This window comes from Falco punctatus, assembly GCF_963210335.1.
Source record: "Falco punctatus genome assembly, chromosome: 6".
In the NCBI taxonomy this organism is placed as follows: Eukaryota; Metazoa; Chordata; class Aves; order Falconiformes; family Falconidae; genus Falco; species Falco punctatus.
The window spans coordinates 19272924-19295661 of record NC_137585.1 but is presented as its reverse complement, the minus strand read 5'-3'; the positions used below and the strand labels follow the sequence as shown (position 1 = coordinate 19295661).

At 40.0% G+C, this 22738-nt stretch overlaps 1 protein-coding gene across 3 annotated transcripts in view; it reads left to right on the top strand.

Annotated features, from left to right (window-relative positions):
- SOX5 (SRY-box transcription factor 5) overlaps window positions 1-22738 on the top strand; it is a 652081-nt gene that overhangs the window by 138006 nt on the left and 491337 nt on the right. For 2 of the 3 annotated variants that reach the window (XM_080392183.1, XM_080392185.1), the window contains one exon: window positions 22652-22738. The gene's annotated coding sequence lies outside the window, so the exon portion shown is untranslated. The other variant, XM_080392184.1, reaches the window with a different exon arrangement.

Below are 22738 nucleotides of genomic sequence, written 5' to 3'. Positions count from 1 at the left end.
ATGTAAAATAGGATTATTTGATTGCAGAGGCTTCCCTGAAGCCAGAAGCACTTCCTCTTCTGGTTCTGTGGACAAGTATAGTTCTTCTAGCATGATAGGTATAAATGTCCTTGATCTTCACAAACATATAGCTGGTGGGCATTATAACAAGTCTCAGCTTGCTGGGAGAAGTCTGTAAAACTAAGAATGTTTTCCGATGTGGATAATAAAATTCTTTCCTGCTCCTTTATATATTTTTAACAGACGTTTGGGGTTCCAGTTCCTCTTAACCTGCTTTCCAGATTTCTTTGGAAATCAAACTTAAAGTTGTGAGAGCACAACTGACTTGGGTCCAGATTCTGCAGGTTGTAAGCGATCAAAGCTGGTTGTTTGCTGAGTTAAAGTATATGGAAGCCTATTATTTGAGATACTTTTGCCATCAAAGCTTGGATTCATCTCTCTAGGACTAGTAATAGAAATTTCATTAAATGTTCCCTTTTGATCTCACTTTGTGAGATCTGTGGCTCAGCCAGTGATCCAGTTGTTAGGATTTTCAGTTTGTTTCATTTTTCCTTTTAAAATGGGTTGGTGTATCTTATTTTCTTTCTATTAACCTCCATTGTCAGATAAAGCTAATGCTAGTCAGTCTTAACATAAGAAAATAACACGAATATAAATAAAGCATTGAGAAGTGTATAAAGACAATATGTGATTTTCTGATTCTTCTCTCACTCCCCATCCTTAATACAGCTTTAGGTGAAGGTGATGATAAGACGTGGACTTATTTGAAACTAAGGCTTTCTCTCTTAGGTCTTCCTGTAGTTATTTGATTCAATTTTTCTGTATTTGGGTACTATAGTCTCAGGTAGAGTGTTTGTCTTGGTGGCTACCTGATATTTTAGCAGGAATTTCTTCTTGCTTTTGTCACTTAAGCATTATTCAGAATACTTTGGTGGGTCAGTGTTTTTCAAGCTTTGCTGCATTTTTCTAGCTTGGAGGATTAAAAAAATTTCTTCCACACAGTTCTACTTGAATGGTGACTTGTAGGACCACAACTTATCAGTTTCATATGTATTCTTGGTGATTGGGATGAAGCCTGCCCCATTAATCATTAGGAATGGCTTTCGCCATCTTTTCATTTGCAACTTGGAATTTGAAAAGCTCATCTACAACCATTCTACATTTGAAAATTAATTAACTATGTTAGTGTTGATGAATCTGTCAATTTGATACCCTTAGTACGGGAAAGGGGCTTTGTAGGAGTCAAAAGAATAAAATTCAGGAAAAGATTTGTGGTTTGTGGTTACTGAGTCTGAAAATCATCACTCGCAGGATTGTGCTGAACCCTGGAGCACCAGTGTGGAGGGACGAGTGCAGGAGTGAGCATCATCCAGATAATTGTAAGCTTGTACCCCCGGCTCAGCCAGGCAATAGTCTGATGAAGTTGTGTGAGTGGATGGGTGCCTCTGTATGAAGTAATAGTGAAGCAAATACAAACCTGCTTCAGCTCTCAGAACTGTTTATGCAGTTCAATGGTGAAACCAGGTCTATATCAGGCTGGTGAGCAGCAGCCGGGTCTGTGGAGCTTTCTGGAGCCTGTTGGTTGACTTACCATGTGCCATTTTTACATACATATTTTTAAAAACAATACCTATTTTGAAAAAATAGTATCCTGCTGAAGTGAAGTCAACATAAGGATGATGTCTACAGCTCTCCAGCTACCCTGAAAGGAAATGTTTGCCAGCTCCTTTGTTGGTTGTTCCTTGTAACTGGAAAGCATAACTAAATTTTCATTTATGACTTTTCCCTTTTTTTGCAGGTAATTTTTAGAAGTTGATTTAAATACCTATTGGATTTTAGCCCTTTCTTAGGTAAGGTGATCCTGACTAGCTTTTGAACAAGTTGTGTCCAAGAAAATTAAGCCACTTAGCAGAAGAAAATAAATGAAGCAGCACAGAAACAGAAAAAAACCACAGAAATTATTTTAAGCAAACTGCATTCTAAAAGACAATGTTTTTTACCCGCACCACCCACATATATGTTAACATACAGAATTAGTCCTAACCTGCCAAAAGAAGAAAATACACAACACCTTTCAAAGATGCAAATTGACAATTAACAAAACAATAGAGTTCTAGCCTTCCTTTACTGAGGTGCAAATTGATAATCAGATTGCAAGGAAAAACTGGTGGCTTCTATTTAAGATTTAGTTTGAGAGGAAGGCTCCCTACGGAAGAAGGAGAGGGAAAGGGACAAAGTAATGCAACCAGTTTTACACTGGAAAAAACCTGCATAAGGAGCACTGGGATTTCAGGCTGACAACAACGATATAGTTTGTATCTTGTTAATTGTGTCAACAGTAACAAGAAAGGAATGGTAAAACATGGTTATGTTCTGGAATTGCAGAGGGCAGAATCTGAGGGATAACAACCTCTTTTTGTTTCCATACGTATCTGATGCCCTACAGTGGCGTTGATGAGAGAAACTGCAAACTCTGTGTGATAAATTTTTCCACTTATCTTTGGCAGTCTCACCTTCACTCTGCCCGTTAGACTCCATATCTTGTATTTATCCTAATGTTTCGTGTACCCCTGGATTACTGCAGGTAACTACCAGTTTATTTTATCCTGAATTGCTTCAGATATCTTTTAATCTTTCCAAATATCAAGTTTTAAATAATGATTTCTACTTGACTTTTAAGACTTTTAAGAACCACAATCAGCTTTTCTAATAGTAAGTTTTAGTGCCCTGATGGCAAAACAGGCTTTTGTACTGTGGGAAGTTTCCAAGTTATACTTTAAATAGGATATGAGGAATTGGAGATTTGTTTGGAAGTTGTAATTTGGGTGCAAATTTTGAAGAAAAGGTCATAAACTTTGTTTGGTATGTTCTTGCCATCTGACTTGTGTTTTGTTCTATGCTTTTGGCAAACTCCTATTAAATTGGTGCCTTAAGTCACGGCCTTTTGTGGCCTGTAGTATTTCTGCTGCTACGTACTCATGAATGTTGCTGGGTTTTAATGGGATTTTTGCTTACTTTGATTTTAATTTACCAATGACTGGTTCCCAATGCTATTTACTTTTTAACATCTAATCTCTCTTGAAAGATCTGCATTATAGCATGTATACGTTCATTTTAATTCAGTTCTTCTGAATTCTTTTCATTTGAAGTCTTCTTAACATGGGAGCAGAATTTTAGAAGTAGAAGAGTAATTTAAGGATAAGACCTTTTTAATAATCTGAATAATTTGTGGCATTTGACAAATATATAGATGTATAGTTTGGGATTTTTAAGACTGGTTGGAGTATCTGAGACTGTTAATTTGAATCTAAGCTGTATGATTAAATGTCCTAGATATCTTGGAAAGTTTCAGCCATAATTATACAATTTTAATGAATTTGTTGCTCTTGAAAATGTTGAGTTGACAGCTGCTTAGGATGAAGTCCTGGATAGTTGCAGCACATGATAGGTAGGGGATTGCAGAGCTCTGAGTGTGCTGTGCATTACTCAGTGCTCTCAAAATAAAGTTGAAGATCACTCTGTAAACAAGCAGCTGAACCATCCCTTCCCGTCAACAGAGCAACTAGCGGACAGCTGGCTAGTAGCAAATACTTAACGTCTTCCTCTCATTGGTGGTCAGTGTGTCACTACATGTCAGTCCACCAGGATGGCTGTCACAGCTCACATCACGCAAGGAGGAATGGAAAAATTTTGGGTGCCGACACTGACAGTACCCTTGAGCCTGTATTCAGGGAATGTATTAATCCCCCTTTCAGGTGTCAAGATTTAGCATCTCTCATGTGTTTTGATTAGCACTGAATAGGAGATTTTTATCCTTAGTGGTGTAGTGGCTTGTTGCATTTAGATACCGTTTATTATGAACTAGATCCTGACATCGAATGTTATCTGACTTCTCTGAAAGCCAGCCACTCTCGAGTTGAACGTGGTGTTTGACAAGTAAATAATAGTGTGTGGTGCCCTATGAATGTGTTTTAACCGGCTCCACATAAGTTTTCTTAGGCTTGATGCGTGTATTTAAAGAGTGTAGTATGCAAGACATGTAGGGATGAAGAAGTTTGTTTATGCATTCAGTGATTTCTTCTTGGGCAGGATTCATGTTGATATCGCTTTACGCAGCATTTTATTATCCTGCCTCTGGTACAAAGGGGTATGTAATCTGAAGTTTGGGGGGTGGACTTATTTTTCAAATAAAAGCCACTAAGGCCAGCACTTTTGTCCCTTTTCATGTCTTGTGAAGTCTGTGTGATTTCTAACCTTTTATTTCTTTTTTTTCCGGGCTATTCATGTTTGCTGTTGGGCAGGGCAAATCAATCTTTTCTAAGTACTCTTTAATCATAAATCTAGATGTATTAAGCTTGCTATTACCTAGCCAGTGGTAGTCAGAAACAGAAAAAGGCAGGGGGGAATATCTAGTCAGTATGGCTGAACTGTGATTGGGATCACAGGGCTTCTTACTCTGTGCACCTTGACTCTTGACTGCAGTGATGCTTTTGGTTTTGTTCGTGAGCTGCTTTTTTATCTTTTTAATTTTTTTTAATAGAGGCTACTTTAGTATTCTGTCTAATTAATGTACTTTGCAGTGTCTGTTTTGTGTGCTCTGAATGTTCATTTCCCTTAGCTTACATTTCCCCTCTGGTTTTCAATAAATCTTGGTGGACCTTTGTATCCTGCCGTCTTTTCTGCTCTTTTTCCCTAGAGTGTTAATTCCCACCCCCTGAATATCTGTTAAATCAGCATTTTATTTTTTTCCCTCCCGAGCAGCTATTGCCATCAGCTGTTATAAAATAATGGCTTTAGATGTGTCCCTTATAGTACATTGACCCCTCAGTCTGATTTATCATTAATTTCCAGAGATTTGTTCCAGGCTTGAACTAATTCCTTCCCCCCAGGGTCTTGAGTTAAAAACCACACTGAAACCCACTTCCTTGTTCTTTTGTACCTGGGATGTTAATCATATTGCCACCAGCATCCCTGGCACATGGAAGCATCCCACTACGCTTAATGATATTCTTAGTGTCTTCCATTGGCTTCTGTTACAACAAAATTCAAGCTTCTTAAACTTATTTCTGAGTTTGTATCATATCTTGCTACTGTTTATTTCTTGCAATTTCCCCACCCAACACCCACGCTCTTAGTGAAAAAGTAGTATTTGTCTCCCCCAGGTTCTTGCCCAATTACTTCTTTCTGCTTCTGCTTTGCACAGTTAAAAGGGGGTGTGCTGACAGTCTGGGCAGAAGATATGGCCATCTGCAATGGAATTTGGGCTCTGCCTAACAGTGTAGGAACATTTTTAGGTTATGGTTTCATGCGGCTTGGAAGAGTTTCTTTGTGTAATTAAGAACACTGAAGGAGGATAGTCTTATGAGTGCTGCAGCATGGTCACTTGGCAGAAGCATTGTATCTTGGGTTCTAAGTTTTCTTCATTTGAATGTATTGGTCTTACTGGGATGTGTTTGGAACTAACAGGAAGAAGACATGGTCCCTGACAAGGCAGTGGACAGTACCTGCTTGGCCATACTGAGCATAGGACACCTGAGTATTGGTGTGTTTACCATAGGACTGTTGGGAATTGAGGTAAAGGAGCGTTAAGACTTGTGACCCATCACAGTGACATCTCCTAAATTACATTTCCTAGATACTGTGAAAATTATGTTGCCTCTTGAAGCTTGAGATCATAGATACCAACTAGTCTTTGGGAGATAATTCCCATGCCTGGGTGTATTTATTAATGTCCTGTTTCTCCTTAAAACTGCAGTCAGCAATTTGTAGAAAAGGATCGAAAAGGTTGCTGTGAGGAACCTGTTCCTTTGTAGCTAAGGCTCACCGATACACTCTATTATTTTCCTGTTGCTGCAGTGCAGCCTGGCAAGCAGTTACAAACCACTGCTTAGGGTACGCTTGCAAATGTGGTGTACCCATTTATCTCCCACTCAAGACAATAGGAGCTGTCAGTGCTCGCTACTTCTGAAAATTAACACCCCAGAAAACTAATCCACCCTGACCCATTTTGAATTTTAGCCCTCCTGATATTAAAAAAGGAAAAAGAGTTATTCTGACAGCGTGAGAATCTTGCTACTGAATTGCTTGATTCAGAATGGCTTTGTACAGCTACTGGAGTGGTTTAGTAACCTTTGGTCATATAAATAAAGTGTGTGAACATCTATGTATATGAAGCAAAGAATAATGAAATGTATGCTTTATGTTGCTTCGTGGTTGTAAACCTGATGCTAACTAAAATCAGTTGTAATCTACGAGGATCCACAGGCTCATTAGCTGGCAGAGCTAATAGGTAACAACAATTCAGACAAACATTTTGAAAGGAAAATATCAAGTCCTCACTCATCACAGTATTTATTGAATGAGAGACCTGAAACACTGGGGCTGTAGCATAGCGTACAGCTTGCCTCCTGCCTCTGCCCTGTGTGGGAAGGACACGCTGCTTCAGGTGCTTGGAGTAAATTTTCCCAAGACCAGAGTATGTCTTGAAAGTTTTGTTTCTTGCAGGGATCTGTGTATAAAGACAGAGGCAGAAGCTACAAATAGTATGTTGCAGTATGGTTAACAGATGATATCGAGAGCCATGAGAAAGTCATACTGCCACATTTTCAGGTCTGCTTGCCAGATTGGGGGCATATGTGGGGATAAGACACTGCTAGTCATCCCTTTGCACTCATGCCTGGTATCCTTGGTTGTTTATGCCTGAAGTTTCAAATATCTGGAGACATCTTATAGTAATATTAGGCCAGAATTAAAAAAACCCACAATAAATGCCTAGGCTAAAATTTTTTTTCTAAGAGTGATTTATAAATGTTAGGATGAAAAGCAAATACATCCTGATGTTTTTGTTATACTTCAGGCCTTAAGTCTGTAAGTAGTGCTTATACCAGCTTTCCCCAGAAACAGAAGGGATAGAGACCTAATAAAAAACATAATGTAAGCTGAATTCTCATGTATTCACAGATGTCTAGGAGATGGAGCTTTAAGAGAAGTGCAGATGCAATGGCTTGTGTGCTAACCACATCCACAGTAGTCTTGTGGTATGTATGACATTTACCTACCATTGGTGTGTGATAAAGCTGCCAAAGTGACAGCAGCCACTTAGCCATATGCTATTGCCCTTAAGTATCATTAATAGCCTGGCTGTCCCTGCTTGGGCTAATTTACCCTGTGTTGCTGAGCTCCATGTTATGGAGCATCTTTTGGTACAGGGTGATGGACCTGGTTTAGCGTTTGTGTGGCTTTCTGGGGTTTTGTTGTTGTTTTTTGTTTTGGTTAGGTTTTTTGGTTTGTTTGTTTGTGTTTTATTTTTTAATATACCTGGCAGGTTTCTGTGCTGCTTATCACTGTGGACTCCTGCCTTTTCTGACTCATGGCTGACGATACCAAACAAGTATCATGCTGTGAGCAGCATCTCACACTGTTGTCTCTGGGACAGGAAGGTCAATCCTGGTGGTGAAGCATGGTTGCTATGTGTGACTCCTGGTTTCACTGATGACATCTTGCCTTCAGATCCCTCACTGGGGATCACTGCATTGAAACCATGACAAGGTGTGTGGTGGTAGTATGGAAACCAGATACTGTGATGATGGTTTCTGACATGGAACCAGTATTTCAGCTGTCCTTTCAGGTCAGCATTCAATTGCTGCTAGCAGGAGGGGTATGATGGGCAGCAGCTGTATACTGGTGGAGCAGCGCACACAATGTTGCTACTACGGGAAAATATCCCAAGATGCTCTATTACTACAAATCCTTCAGTGAAAAGCGTCATTTGAGGTTTTGGAGGGCTGGGTAGCTGTTCTCTCTTTTCCTCTGTGCATTAACTGCTTCCTGTTTGATCTCAGCTTGTGGGAACACCCATGGTTAGGCATCGGAGTATCTGAGTTCTCTCCTTCCTCATCACAGTTCCTTGTTTTCTCTCCTGGAAACCTCACCCACCGCATTTCTGCTTTGAAACAATTGTCTCCTGGGCAGACGGAGTGCAGCACTGCCAGCTGGCTTGTCACCCCTCCTGCCCACCCATGCTGTTGCAGGCACCTTGCAGAGCATGGGGAGAGGTGTGGGTGGCGTGATGCCAAGCCGGGCCAGCTCCAAGTCTGCATCCCTGAAGCAGGACCCCGATACGTTGACCAGAATGGCTCAGGGCAGGCTGAGGGAACAGGGTTTCTGACCCCACAGTGGCACTGACACCTAGTTACTTTAGCATTGTTTATGACTACATATATTTATAATTGCAGTCTTACTGCAGGATCTGCTCTGCAAAGAGAGGGATTTACAAATAACTTTAAGGGAGGGAAAGTCTACTGAAAAGCTACAGTTTCTGCCTATTTTGGATAACTGATTCAGCCTTTCAAGGTCATTTAGGGTGGATTGATATGTTCTCATTCTCCGTATGTGCGGCAGTGCAAGGATCTTGCAGATTGCAATAAATGGGGAAAGGGAAGGAGCAGATTGTCCTACCGGAAAGTAAAAGGCTCTTTCAGGATTGTGTAGGTTGTGTAATTTGAAGATCAACATTGCTTATGGTGAACAGATGGAGAGGATGATTAGAAGCTACAAGTGCCCTCCTGTGCTATAGGCCCAATGTCAGATAAACTACCTCTACAGAAAATTATCACTTTCTGAAATTCTGGGACAACTGTAGGTTGCATTCTATGAAATTGAGAGAGAAAACTGGTGTGAGGAGGAGTAAAGGATCTAGACTGTTAACTGTGTGAGGCTGCAAACTGCCTCTCGGGAAGCTCAGATTCAAGGTGGTTTTAGTGTCTGTGAGTGCTCAGCATTGTTTTTATAAAACCATGCAAGAGGAAATTCCCATTATTTCAGTCCCGGAGTTTGCTGTGGCTATTAGTACAAACCAGGGTGACTTTTCCCTCAGTGAGGGCACACTCACCTGCCTCATCAGGTCTAACAATGTAGTATTTATTGTACGCTAGAGCACACGTGCTAAAACCTGACCAAACTACATTGTCACACATGGCTGTAGCAAAAGCGTGTCTGAGAACTTGTGGTTGAGAGCTGTAGACCAGTGCATGTATATTGCAACATAGCGTGTAATTAGTATTTAAGGGTGGTTCTGTGAGTTTTTTTGTTTTGTTCTAGGGAGATGGGTTTAAGGTATTAGTGAACAACAGTGTTGTAAAAAAATGGACAGTGATTGGGAATTAAATGGTGCGTATGCACTGAGCTGACACATCTTTTTCCAGCTGGCAATGAAGCGTTTTCCTCTGAGCTTAGCTGGCAAACTACATGTGTGCTACAAGGATCCCAGTTAGAGTCAGTACTCTTAAGAACGGGGAGGGCATACAACGGCAGGCTGGAAAATCCAGTAACTGGGTAAACACTGGTGTCTGACCAGAGCTGAGCAGACAGAACAGTGTCGGAGCAAGAAAGCACAGCAAAGTGTTAATGGAGCTCTTTCTGATGGTTCTGTAAGGGCTGGGATGAAAGTTCTGCTCAGTAAGTAGGAAAAATACTGAAATCAGAAGAGGGGGAGAAAAAAGTATATTTTCCCAAGGATAAACCAAACTGAACTACAACATGTAAAAAAGAAGAATTTGGCCACGCTCATGGTTAAATCAATGGAAGTTTTGCCAAGTAAGGAGGGAAGGTGGTCAAGCCATTGATCTACCTCTCTGGTGCCGATGGAGAGCAGGCCTTTCTGCAGCCCTAGAAGCCAGTCTTCTCAGGCACCCACAGCAGGCTGATGAGCAGTGTGTAGCACAGGGCCACAAGCAATGTCTGCTCTAATCCTACCTTCTTAAAACGCCAAGGAGTGGTCATCTCTGCAGGCTCTTCTTAACAGAAAAGCCTCTGTTCAGGGCCCAGAATGAGAGCTTTGCATATTTGTGCACGTGTGCTGCGATCCACAAATGGCTCATACACAGTAGATGCTATTTAAAATGTTCTTTAGCAGTGGGTAAGAAGCTGGAAGTGTTGACACACATTCCATGTACTTAAAAGTAAAAGGTAAAAGAACATTTTAGCTGCTGGTGCCCCTGAGAAGCTTATTGCTGGTGGTGATAACTATGTTGGTGAGAATATGCTGCAGAAGGGGAAAAGTGCAGTGGCCAGAGTAGGACTCTGTATTGTTCTGCTTTTGCAGTATGTGTGTGTTCATATATATGTGAACATACCTTACAGAGTCAGAATACGCAGCAATATGGAAGATGTTACTGACATGTGTATATAATGTATGGTATTACATACAGAAACTGTTTGTTAAATGAATGCTAAGATTGTGAAGTCAGGCGCTCAAAGCATAGGAAATGCCAGAATTAGATTTGCCTGCACAACCTTAATTCAGCCCCTTTGTGCATATGCATTATGATACAGTCTTTAATTACATGATCACATATCAGACCACTGAAACGATGGTGCTGACAGAATAAGAGGATACTCTGACTTTTTTTTTTTTTTAATCCTTATTGTTTGTATGGCCCTATGGCAGGATTATTCTGCACACATTGAAACCCCATCTTAAAAACAGCAATTCCATAATAATTTTGGTATAATAAATACATGTGAAAATTAATAACTTTTTGTGGACTTCTCTGTGATGCTTATCAGTGTTTTACCTGTATATTGTAAAGATGTTAACTGATTCTCACCACATCCATCTTGTTGGTATTGTATCCATTTTACAGACAGGAGAAAATTTTTTTCATTTTTTTTCAAGGGGAAGAAAACTGTCCAATTCAGTCAAATCCTACCAACGTAGCTACAGTAGCTGGCAGCAATCCAGTTCATTTAAGTCTGCCTAATTCTGTATGATTATTTGTCTGGGGGTTTCCTGGAGCACCTGTAAGTATTTGAATGCACATACCCCAGAAAAGTGCCCTTGCCACATGGCTTAAGGAAACCCCGACAAAAAGCATTTTCCACCCTTCTTCCAAAGCGATGCTACTATGCATCCAGGAGGCAAGAGCCATGTGGCAAGCCAGGCACCAGGCTGCCCTGGGGGTAGGCTAGTAGAGGAACTGAGCTTTCAGTGAAGTGGTTGATCCTAGGTAGTTACAGGCACTTAATATTTTCTGTTACCTTCTCTTCAGTTATGATCATGGGAAACTATCTAGCTTAAGTAGAAAGGATCCTCTCTGAAGGCCACTGTTCCATCTGCGGAGAAAGGGAAATGCAGAGTTTTGTTGGACTAGACTTCTCTCTGGAAGTCTTCAGAGGTACCACTCTGTCTTCACTCGATGTGTAGGGAAGCTAAGTGATGTGATAAGCTTCTAAATGCATCTGGGTCAGATCTGACTTTTTAAAAGTGCTGCTTTCACTTTATTATAACTGTTTGTATCTTTAAAATATAGCGTTACTTGACTGCAAAATATGGCGTCCACAAGTATATGTTCAGGTGTAGCAGGTTAGAAAGTGGGGCAGGTGTAACTAAAGGCTTCCTGCAGATTTTGGATTCCTGCAAAACTGTCCTACTTTTGGGTTGCAAATCTGTGCCGCCTTCAATTCTCATGTTCCGGTACCCACAATGAATGAGTTAATGGTCTAGCAGGCAACTTTGTCTTTAAGTATGCAACTCATGTTCGTTCCCAGAACTGGGTCTTCTGGAGTGATATCTTCTAGAAGAATTTGGAATGTGATCGTGTAATTAGAGAGTATTGCAGTGTGTATGCACAAAGACTGAGTCTTAGCTCATGCTTTCAATGGCTAGATTAGGAATGATTGTACAATCTTAAGTATAGTATTTTGTAGTTAAGTATGGTATTTTGTTGAATGTTCGCTTTTATTCAGCCTTTTTAACCAAAGAATTTTTATAATGTAAAGCTGTAAAATAAGAGTGTTATCCTGTAGAGTTCCGCTGCCCTTTGCCTCTCACTTAGGTCATCAGAGAGCTGTTACTTACAGATGCTCAGTAGAGAGCACTGCCAGCTGAGCTGGTGGAGTAACTGCTGGTGTTGGACTGTTACTACTGCATGCACTGGCCACTGAGAGGTGTTTCTGCCGACAGTTGTGAACAGCAGCAGGTGGGTTGAGTCCGTCAGAAGTTCAGCAGTTACTCCAGGTTGTGGGGTTAGTGTCCTCTGGCAATGTTGATGCGTTCTGCCAGGCATTCTCATGTATTTTTGTTGCTCATCTTCACCTGTGCCTCTTGCATCTCTGCTCCTGTTGCTCCTTTTTCTCATCAGTTCTGCTTTTCTGTGCTTTGGGTCTTTACATCAACTCAGGTCTTCATATGTCTTTAGAATTTGGAAGCAGAGGGGTGTGAGGTTTCACTGTCTTTGTAGTGCTTTCCAGTGTTAACACCTGGGAGCTTTCTGATTGCTCACAAGAGCTGCTGGAGGAGAGGCTTGTGAAGCCTTTGGGGTGAAGCAGGTTGGCACAATAGGGGGAGCATGCAGGAGGTGTGTAGGATGGAGCATGCCCAACGTACCAGGCTGCTCAGTCTGTTATGCTGATTTTCAGCAGGTCTTTTCTGCATACGTCCAAAATGAGAGCTCTCTTTCCCAGATCTGGACAAAGTTCAGGGGAATGATACCAAAGGGCAAGTCACAAGGGTCACATTCCCCCAGGCACATTTCAAGGTCATCTAAGAATGATTTAAGCAATGTCACTTGACAGCCAGAGTGACCTAAGAAAAGATGTGTGACTCAGGTCGTGAATAGTAATGCATTTAGCCACAGCAGTTCAGTCTTTCAATTTTTATTTTCACTGTTTTGGTGGTATTGGCAGTTGCATATATTTTCTTATAGATAATTTTCGTTGTGGTTGGTCTAATATAATATATATATTGTGGCACTGCTGATGAAGTAGTGGTAAAGGTTTGACCAGTAGTGGTGTGTGTCGTGGGGATACCTGGAGCAGGTATCTGGGGAGAAATGCAAGCTATGTAACAGAGCCTTACACTGCAGCTTGGTGGGGACTCCATGCTCTGAAGAGGACTACTGCAGAAATGTAGTGAATCACTCAAAATTTAACTTCTACTGTGGGGTTGCTTGTGCTGGCTGGTAGCAAGTACCACAGTTGCTAAAGTAAGAAATACTGCTTTGCATTCAAGGAAGCAGATTTTCATGGTTGCATCTGAAAAAAATGTTATAGCTGGAATAAGCAACATTATCAGCAATATCAATTTTCAAAAATAATCTGTATTAAACTATTACAAATCAAGTTTGGGGTATGTAAGGTGCAACTGAATTTGGAAGTTCTAGTCAGCCTGTTGTATTGGTGATTATATACTGTGAGGAGGGATGAGGATTTGCTGCTTTGCCAGTTTTAATAGAGGTGAGGTAACTAATTCGATTCTGGATACTCTCATGATGAGTTGCTTGAAGGTGTTCAAATTTGCTTATGAAATAGTCCCTTCTGAGCTAAGGAGATGGAAATGAGACACTAAAAGGCTTTCTTGAAGTGCTTCCATGTTTTTCGGCTCAGAACATCACATTTGATATTAATATTAGGTACTGAGGCAAAGTCATCAGGTAGAAAAGGGAGGAAATGTAGAAATAGTCATTTTCTGGTGTGTTTCCTCAGGATGCTATTTTGAGGCTTTAAAAAAAAATTCATGCTTTGCTGATGAGGCTGCTGTAAACCAGGGAAGTGGCAGATGTAATTTAAGTCCCAGGGCCCTGCCCTAGAAGAGGTCCAATACTGGCAGCATACATATTGCTTATATGAAAGCGAACAGATGGATACATTTGGTCAATTCTGCTGGGTTCATATGGAAACCTTCAGAATTTTTTCTTACTATTTTGAGTAGAATACTTAAATCTGTTATCTGCTGAGAGTCTGTATTTGCCTGGGATGGGTGGTTTTGTAGCTTTGTGCTGGGAGCCTTGCCTTACTGTGGATGTCTTTATGTTTGTCTGATGGAAGTCTCCTCCCAACCCCCCCATATTCCAGGACCAATTCAGCTACTGGGGGAGTGAGCTGGATTTTTTTCAGCTTCTGCGGCATGAGAACTGTCAGCTGAGTCTTAATCATGGAGTTATTACTGGTAGTGAAAATGCAGGAAAGAGAAGAAATCCAGCTTGCTTTTCAGATGCTAGATTGATTGCAGAGGCACGTTTTGGTTATTGTTGGGGTGGGGAGGGAAGAGGAAGGAGGAGATGGGGAGAACAAAAACATCGTATTTTCTTTAATTAAGAAAAACACTAATTTTCTGATACTAATTCATGCTGAATTCTTGCTGACAGTTTTCGACGTTTCACAATTCAAAACAACTGAAAGCAATCAAGTGAAGGGAGAAGAATGGAGAATCAGAGGGGTATAGCTGCATTAGAAGAACACAGCTTGAAGTGTTAATACTTTGGGGAGGGGCAGGCGGTAGGATTAATCCGTAATGCCTGAAATTAGTCTATTTTGAGTGTCCTCATAAGTTTGTATGTATGCACACGCGTGATGATCTAATAACACATTATTTATAGCATCAAGAAAAGAATTGGCATATGACTAAATAATTCTAAAAGCCTATCATATGGACGTGCCAGCATCTGTATTGTCATCTAGCTATCTTTTTTGAAGCGTATCACATATCAAAATATATACATCAAATATTTAGACACTATCAGTGACAGCTTTGTTTAGTATTAAAGTCCTTAAAGAAACTTGCTCTTGCATTTGGAATCATGTAAGAAAGGGGATACCTTTGTTGGACAGGTTTAGCTTTAAATCTTTCCAGGAAAGCTGTAAACAAAGTGGGGGGGGGGAAGAAAAAAAGATATCTCTGATATTAAAAGCATGCTTCTGTGAAGATGACAGTTGTGCTTATTTCTTTCTTTTCTTTTTTAAAAGAAAAAAATTCTTTGAACCATTAGCAACAATAAATTTCATCAAAAATGGGGGTTAGAAGAGTAGAAGCTAAGCTCATTGGGGTAGAGAAAGAGGGCTTGAATTTGGCAGAATAATTTCTTCTCTATTCCTATCTCATCCTCTTGAGCTGCATACTTCTGAAAAAAAAACAAAACCCAACTCCACCCACTGTTATAGAAAATGGCCATCTCTTGGTATCTTCTTTGGAGGTTTTGTTTTGATAGTGCTAGTTTGGGGATTAACACAAATAACCCTATCAGATTTTGTTAAAACATGGTACCAATACAGAAAGATCCATGTATACTATTTAAAATACACTTGTTAACAGAGATTTAACAGTCATTTCATTCTCCACTGTTCATCACATTCACACATGTGGGATGGGCATTAACAGATTGAGCTACATCTTTTCATTTCAATTCTGCAGCAGTGTCTCTTTGCAGGAATATTTTATGTAGTAATAATTTTCTTCCTATTACAGACTTTCTAACTATGTTAATGGCAGTAGACCGGCCACAGAGACATTCGTGAGAACTACCTTTGCAGTGACATTTAAACAATTTATTTGATCTTGCTTTAGCATACCTGCTCATGCCTTTTTTACTCTGTTGTCGACCTTAGGAGAACTTTGTGTATAATCACAGGCCTTTCAATCACAACTAACTTAACAAAATGGTATGCAAATTTCTGTGATATGTCATTTCAGATTTCTTTGGGATTTGCAGTGTGTATGCTGTCAGGTGGATACCCCTTGACTGCATAGGCATGTTTGAGTAGCAGCTGCCCAGCAGCTCCAAGGCCAGCTGCAAAAGGCAGTTTGTCTTAGCTGAGAATGTTCTCTCTTGTGGATATGCAATTGCTGGGTGTGCCTTGACTGACCCAGAGCGGGAGGTGCTATCCATATCCACTTTTTTTTTTTTGTGTATGAAAATGGAAGAAGCAGAGCAGGGAAAGGCTGATGGCAAGGGAGGAGTTCTATCTCACATTTACCATGTTGTATTGATCATCATTTAGAGAAACTGAAAGTTACGGATTTGTGGCTGAAATGTGTAACTAGTGTGGGAGTGCTCTTGGCTAAAAGCCTAAAATGAGAACTTCTGCTTTTTGAGGAGGTATCTTGTCCTGCGCCTAATGTAGCTTCTCCCATACTAGACCACATGTAGGAGTGCTCTTAGGATGAGAACAGTTAAAACCAATTACTGCTGGCACTATAGTTAAAACTTGTATCAGTTTCTATCAGAATCAAAAGTCCTAGAATAAATTGATGGTACAAAACCATCTAAGCCAAAACTAGGGAAATTGAAAGGCAAGAAATAAACTGAATTAATTGGGAAAAAATATATTTATCAGCTTGTTGATTTTTAGCATAATTCATGGAAATTAATTCTGTGAAACTTTCATTCAGTGACAGATGATTGGGTGGGAAAAACATAGGATTGCTGCTGAATGTTTACATTGACAGGAACATTCCCATTTGTTAAAAATAAAAACCTTGGACACTGACATCATAGAAATGTTGTATGTGGGTTACCTGCTATGTTATGTCCCCTGTTGGGAAAACACTTGAAGGACATGATTAATCTCTTCAATTTCTGTTGAAACAATCTTTTCATTTTTGTAAACCAAAAGATAAGCACACATGTTTTAAGTTTGGCTTTTTCATAAACATTTGTAGAATGTGGTACAACTTACTCTGCTGGCTATATTTCATGCCTCTCCATTTCCCAATCCCGGTCATGAAAACAAAGTTACTACATTAGAAAGTTAGGTGAAAAGAAAGCTTGTTACTTGGCTGGATCATACAGGTGGCCTTAGCATATGTTTGTGCACAATGTGTTATTGCTGCATTACTGAACTGGATTCTTTGTCTACACATAGACGAAGACATACACATAGTAGCTTGCCTACAAATGATAATAATCATGGTTCATGTCATGCTTGGTTCTGTAAAGCACTGCAGCTCCTCTGTTGAAAGGGAAAATTCAAAGCAATCATCAGTTCTCCTAAAACTGTCAGTTTTGGTTTCTGTGGTTGTACCAATTTGGTGCCTGAGTCTGATATTTTCCATTATCCTACATCTTGTATACAACTATGGCTTGCTATCGGAAATGAGTAGTCCTAGGATAAGACAAGGGAAAATCAAGCTTTCTCTTCGTGGAATGAAGGAAATGATATGTAGTTCAACTTTCTCAAGTGACAACATTGACTAGCCTATTACTACAGACATCTTTATATAGGCACAGATAAGTTGGTATTTTCTGGGCATTTCTAGTAATAAAATCCTAAATCAATGTTTACAGAAAATGTTTAAGCTTTTTCCAGTGATTCCTTCACATGTAGCTTTTTTAAAAAAATCTTTGATGGAAGTGTGCAATCTCAGAAAGCTAAACCGAGAGTCTACTGTGAATGTCCTCAGACATCCTTCTTTTGCCTCCTTCCTTTGGACATAGGTGTGAGTCCTGCTTAACGTGTGATCAACCTGTGTGTATGTTCCGAGCACTCCCATCTGGGGTCCATGTTAGTACCAGCTCCGCTTTGCCGTGTGAAGAGCACCTTAGACTTGTCTCTACCAAAAAGAAACGTAGCAAATCCCAGAGCTGAAGATATGAGCATGGGGAGTGAAGAGAGAGTCCTTTCCATTTATTTATTTATTCTCTTGCATGATTTTTGTTTTGCATTTTTGGTTTAGTTTTATTTGTTTGGGCAAGTTTCTTGCCATTTACCTTTGCATTTGCATTTTCTATTGATTGGCAATTTTTAAACTGTTTATTGTGCTCTTTTGTTTAGCTGTTCAAGAGCTAAAACAAAAGCCACCAGGCCCTGTGAGGGACACATTTGCATGCGGCGAGCGTTGCCCGAGGAAAAAGTAATTGCTAATGCATATTTATGTGGCACAAATTTGCCATTTGTTTATGCATAAAATTATCAATAGTGCAGGGCGGCCCAGCCGTAGAAAATGGTGACCTTTTTAGCTTAATAAATAGAAATCAGCTGTTATTGTGAAGAGATCAGCCATTTATTCTGTGTTGAGGGACAGTGTTGGGAAAATGTAGATTGGTGCCGGCAATATCATTAAATGGAAGGCCAGTGACCCTTTCGGTATAGTCTATTATACTTTATCTAATAGGGGATAAATGACTCTGGTTGGCAAATAGATTAAAAAAAAAAAAAGAGAGAGAGAAAAAAAATCCCAGAACAAACAAAAACCCCCACTACCTCTCTGGACTTCTCTGGTAATGCTCAGCTATATGAACAGGTAGATATTGAGGAGGTAATCTTGCACAAGCTGTCTGGTATTTTCCTAGCAGAATAGTGACTTCAAAACCAACCAACCACCACACCAAAACCCCCGGCCCCAAGTCAGCCCCAAAGACCAGTCTGTTTAGACTGGTTTGGGCTGTTTTTGAGTGGGAAAAACAATCCGAGCCAGCCTGTGATTCTTCCTAGCTCATGCCAACAAAAGCAGTGCTCTGAAAGACTCATACATGGATCTAATTTTGGCTTGTGAAAGGAGAACACATTGTTTGAAAGTAGGAGGTAGGGTCTTTTCTGAAGGCAACAGGTTTTCAAAAACAGTTACACTTTTTTTCTTATATGCACTCAATTTTTTAAGAGTGGATAAAAATTTGCCAGACTATACCCTGAGACACTGAAGACTTTGTCTGCAGAAGATGCAGCAATACAGTTTTCTTTATGCTGCTCCATTAACTCACCTCAACCTTAATGGGCAGGCTTAAGACTTGAAGAGCTAAAAACTAGCAGCTATAAACCTCAGGAAGTTCTTGTGAAAATGAAAGTATATGCAGAATACCTCCTGTTTCTGTGTTTCTCTCATTTCTGTCCTCTCTAGTGCATTGCGCTTGCATAACTGGAAGCAGCTTTAACCACACCACAGGTGAAATGCAGAGAGATGTGAGTCATAGTGACTGTAAATGGTTGTGTTTTCTGTGCAGTAGTAGGCTGGGCGTTTGATTTTTTTTTTTTTTTCTTTTTTATTTAATCCCTGAGAAAGATCCAGCAGATGTTTATGGTGACAGTATTTTACTTTGCAAAGGCTTTGTTAGATTGAGATAGCCTTATCAGCATGCCCAGCCTGGTTAGGTGAGATGAGATCCCACCCACCACCACTGTGGGACTGCCTACCTTCAGAAGATGGAGGCTGGCCTCTGCCCACCCTTCTCCCTTGTGCCTTCAGAAAATCTGGCTATTATTCTGTGTTGGGGAAGGGTGGATCAGAGTAATTTTGGGTCTTTGATCTGTTTGCTTCCTAAAAAATCTATCACAAGATAATGTCATCACCATCACAGAGAAGCCAGCAGCTTTTATCACTGAGTGACATCTTCCTGGTGGCCTCAGTAAAGAGGCAAAAAGCTGAAAGGAGCTTGTAGAGAATGCATCAGTAAAGGCTCTGAGGCAGGGTTGTGTGGGGATGATGGTGTTGAGGTTGTGGTCAGAAGTAGGACTTCTGTCTTGAACACAGCTGATATGTTTTCACCACTATTAATAGTCAGGGAAAGTTTTTTTTAAAAAAATCATTTTAGTAAAATATCATACAATACATAAAACTAAATATAGTGTGTATTATACGATATATGGTGTATTACTCTCTAATAATGTTGTAAAAGCCTTTGTAAAAATGTGTGCTACAGTCTGAAACTTCTTCATAATTAAAATTTTCTCTCATCTTGGGACGCTTTTTGGAAATGGTTTCTTCACTCTCCTGTTTGTGTTTTTTTATGCATTACTCTTCTGTGGAAAGAGCTCTTCCCCGCTTCTGGAATGCTGCCCTTGAAGTCCTCCTACATAATGGTCCCCAAACCATCTTACTGTAGAAACAAAACCACCATAGGACGTGTTATCGAAATAGAGAATCAAAGAAGTAGCTAAAAGTATAAATTTTCTTAGGTACATCCTGTGGAAACCACTGAGAAGAGTGAATTGAATTGCAGAGTAGGATCTAGGTTTCTTTATATGGCAACAGGTCCCTTTTTTGCTTGTTCTGTCAACTCCACTGAAGACCATAGCCAAAGACCACAATTTCTGAAGTCTATTAATGTTTGGGAATTGCCTCATCTCATTAACAAGTTTTTTTACCTTTACAAACACATCTTTTTTTTTTTTTTTTTTACTTCAACAAATTAATTAAACATCACTTATTCCAAGTAGGTCTGATTTTTCCAGAGGGTCTTTTACCATACAGATATCTCCAGCCCTGCTCCTGGGGGAAAAAAAAATATCTTCCCCTACATATGGAAGCTTACAGCCAGTTGTTATTCTAAATTTGCTGCTTCTTTTCTAACAGTCATAAATCAACCCTTTTGAAGTATGCTGTTTGACACCAGCTAGAAAGTTTTATGTAGAAGAAATAAGTAGAAAATGCTTCAGTCTATTGTGTAGGAATAAACTGAGGGCCATGCTGTTGCTGTTGAAAACTAACCTGGATCCAGCTGAGATGCTACCTCAGGATATTGTTGTTAATAATACTAATACCAATAATAATAATAACAGCTCCTGTAGTTATTACTACATTATTTTTTTTTTTGTATCTCTACCTGCCCAGGCCTGGTTGTCGAGGATATTATGCTCAGTACAAAGAAATAGAAAGCAAAGCTTCTCCAAAAATCTAGAAATATCTAGGTTTTCTTTCAAACATTTTGTGAAGAGGAATTTGTTAAGGGAGGAGTTGGTCCAGAGGCAAGACAAGGATGAGCAAGTATTGCTGATCAAAGTTTGTATCAGAAAGCACAAGAATGAGCAAAATGAGTATTACTTTTTCCTTATATTCTGCTTACACAGAGGACAGGGGGTAGCACCATGCCCCAGTTCCAGGTTGCTGGGAAAGATAAAAACATGGTGGGGAATATTTGTTTGCTGTAGACAAGCATTAGAGATCTGATTGTCCTGTGACCTGTCTTCATTGTCCTGGGATCTCATCCTAATTAGGAGTGAATTGAGTGGGGCTTGTTCTTTTCTCAGCTCCTAGTGCATGTGTGCTGTATTAATAATGTGTTGGTTGGAGAAGGAAGATGAAGAACAAATTTTATATTATGTTAAATAGTTGATGAATGTTTAACAAGATAATCAAGTAACAACAGTTAAGCTATTTATATTTTCTGGTTCTTTGCAATGCTGGTAACCAGGTAGTCTGATAGGTCCTACAGATCTTGAACTTTCTTTGTAAAAGGAAATGTTGATGACTTACCTTCACTGAAGACTGACTTTTTTTTCCTCTGCTTCTTCAACATAGGTTTATTTGAAAGGCCCACAGAGGTATTAATCTTTCGAAGAGCAGGAATTAATGTTTGAGGAAATGCCTGCACAAAATATATAAAACATTTTTCTGTTTGCTTATCTGATTGCTCAAAAATAATATCAGAAATTGAGGTGTATCTTCACGTTTGCCTGCATGCAGAGCTCAGTATGAACCAGGGGTGGTTGTCTTTACCACCAAGCTGGTGCATGAGGTTTCAAGTCTTACTTGCTGCTGCTTTTCATGGAGTGCTCTCAGAGCTGTAGGGCTGGCAAAGCAATTCCATTGAGTTATACCAGTGGAGAAAGTGCCTGTTTTATATATCAAGGTTATTAATTTCAGAATTTGGTTGGGTGTGTGTTTTGTAGTTTAAAAATAAAATAAATTCCTATTTATTTCTTATTCATGTGTATGTTTCATACTACAAATTATTTGTTTTGGTTAGACTAGATTGATATTAATAGATGGTAATACAGCTTAGGGATACAAAACCTGACTGAAAGGACCGCTTCACAGTTGAGATGGTGTGGACTTTGGCGTGTGTGACCTTGGCATGTCATATCACAAGTGTGGTCTCAGACTTGATTGTGCAACTGTGTCATGTGATCCAGCTAAATAACAGTAGTACTAGAGAGTTTTTGTTTTCAAATCGCTGCTTTGATGAACACTTGTCACATGAAATTTATTTTCCCAGTTTTGCAGTCAGGTAAACTGAGGCTCAAAGCATGTAACGGGGAGCCTATGGGTAGGCAGAGCCACCTGGGTCATACAGCGCAGTTGCATTCTTCCACTGAACAGTATCATGGGCCTCTGCAGAGAATTTCCAGCTCCTACCTCATGAGTCCCATACATGTATGCCTTGTGAACAGAACATTTCCCTCTCTGCTGGAGGTTTGGGGGTAAATCAGCAGCAGTTGGAACTGTAGTAGGTGCCCAGAGATCTGGTGTGCATCGCACTCCTGAACTGTGAAGGACAAGGTGGGGTTTGGGAAGTCACACTGTCTAATGTTAGTTGTTGAAGTTCTGGGCTTTGTCACACCTGTGGGAGATGCCACTGTGTCACCCGTGCGTGAAGCTTAAGTGCAGCTCAGAGAACCTTGAGGAAGGGGTCTCAGTCACAGAGTAAATGTGTGAGTAACCCTCCTACTCACAGAGTGGCAGCTGAGAGTGGGGGCAAATGCAGAGGACTTCTTGCTCCCAGTGCCATACTTGCACTGCTAACCATGCTAAAAGGGCCTATCATGGAAGCACGTTGGGCTGGGGATATAAAAACAGAATTGGTATGGGCAGGTTAGCTGTTTAAACACTCAAGAGGAATAGGAATATATAGTCATATCTTTCTCCTAGTTCAATCTTTGTATTGATTTATCATGGGAAGAGGTGTCACTTTAGTTCTAATAATTATTTTTTTTTTTTTTTTTTTTTGCTATTACATATTTCTGTGGCAGCTTTTCCATGTGATATATTTTGGGTCACACATTAATTTACACCAGCCTCTCTTCTGTAAAAAAGAGTTCATGAACTAAACGAAAAGGAACAGGGAGGGGGATGTCTAGCAGAGCCCAGGCTTTTGTTTCATGTTTTGGATGTATTTTCTTTTAAAATAAAATTGTTGATATGCATTTGCTTTTATTTTTCTAGCCTTCCTCTTGCTGATGACCAGGTTCCTGTTTGATCCTGTTTACAAGCTTCCGAAGATTGAAAATAACCCCAACTCCTCTGCATTGG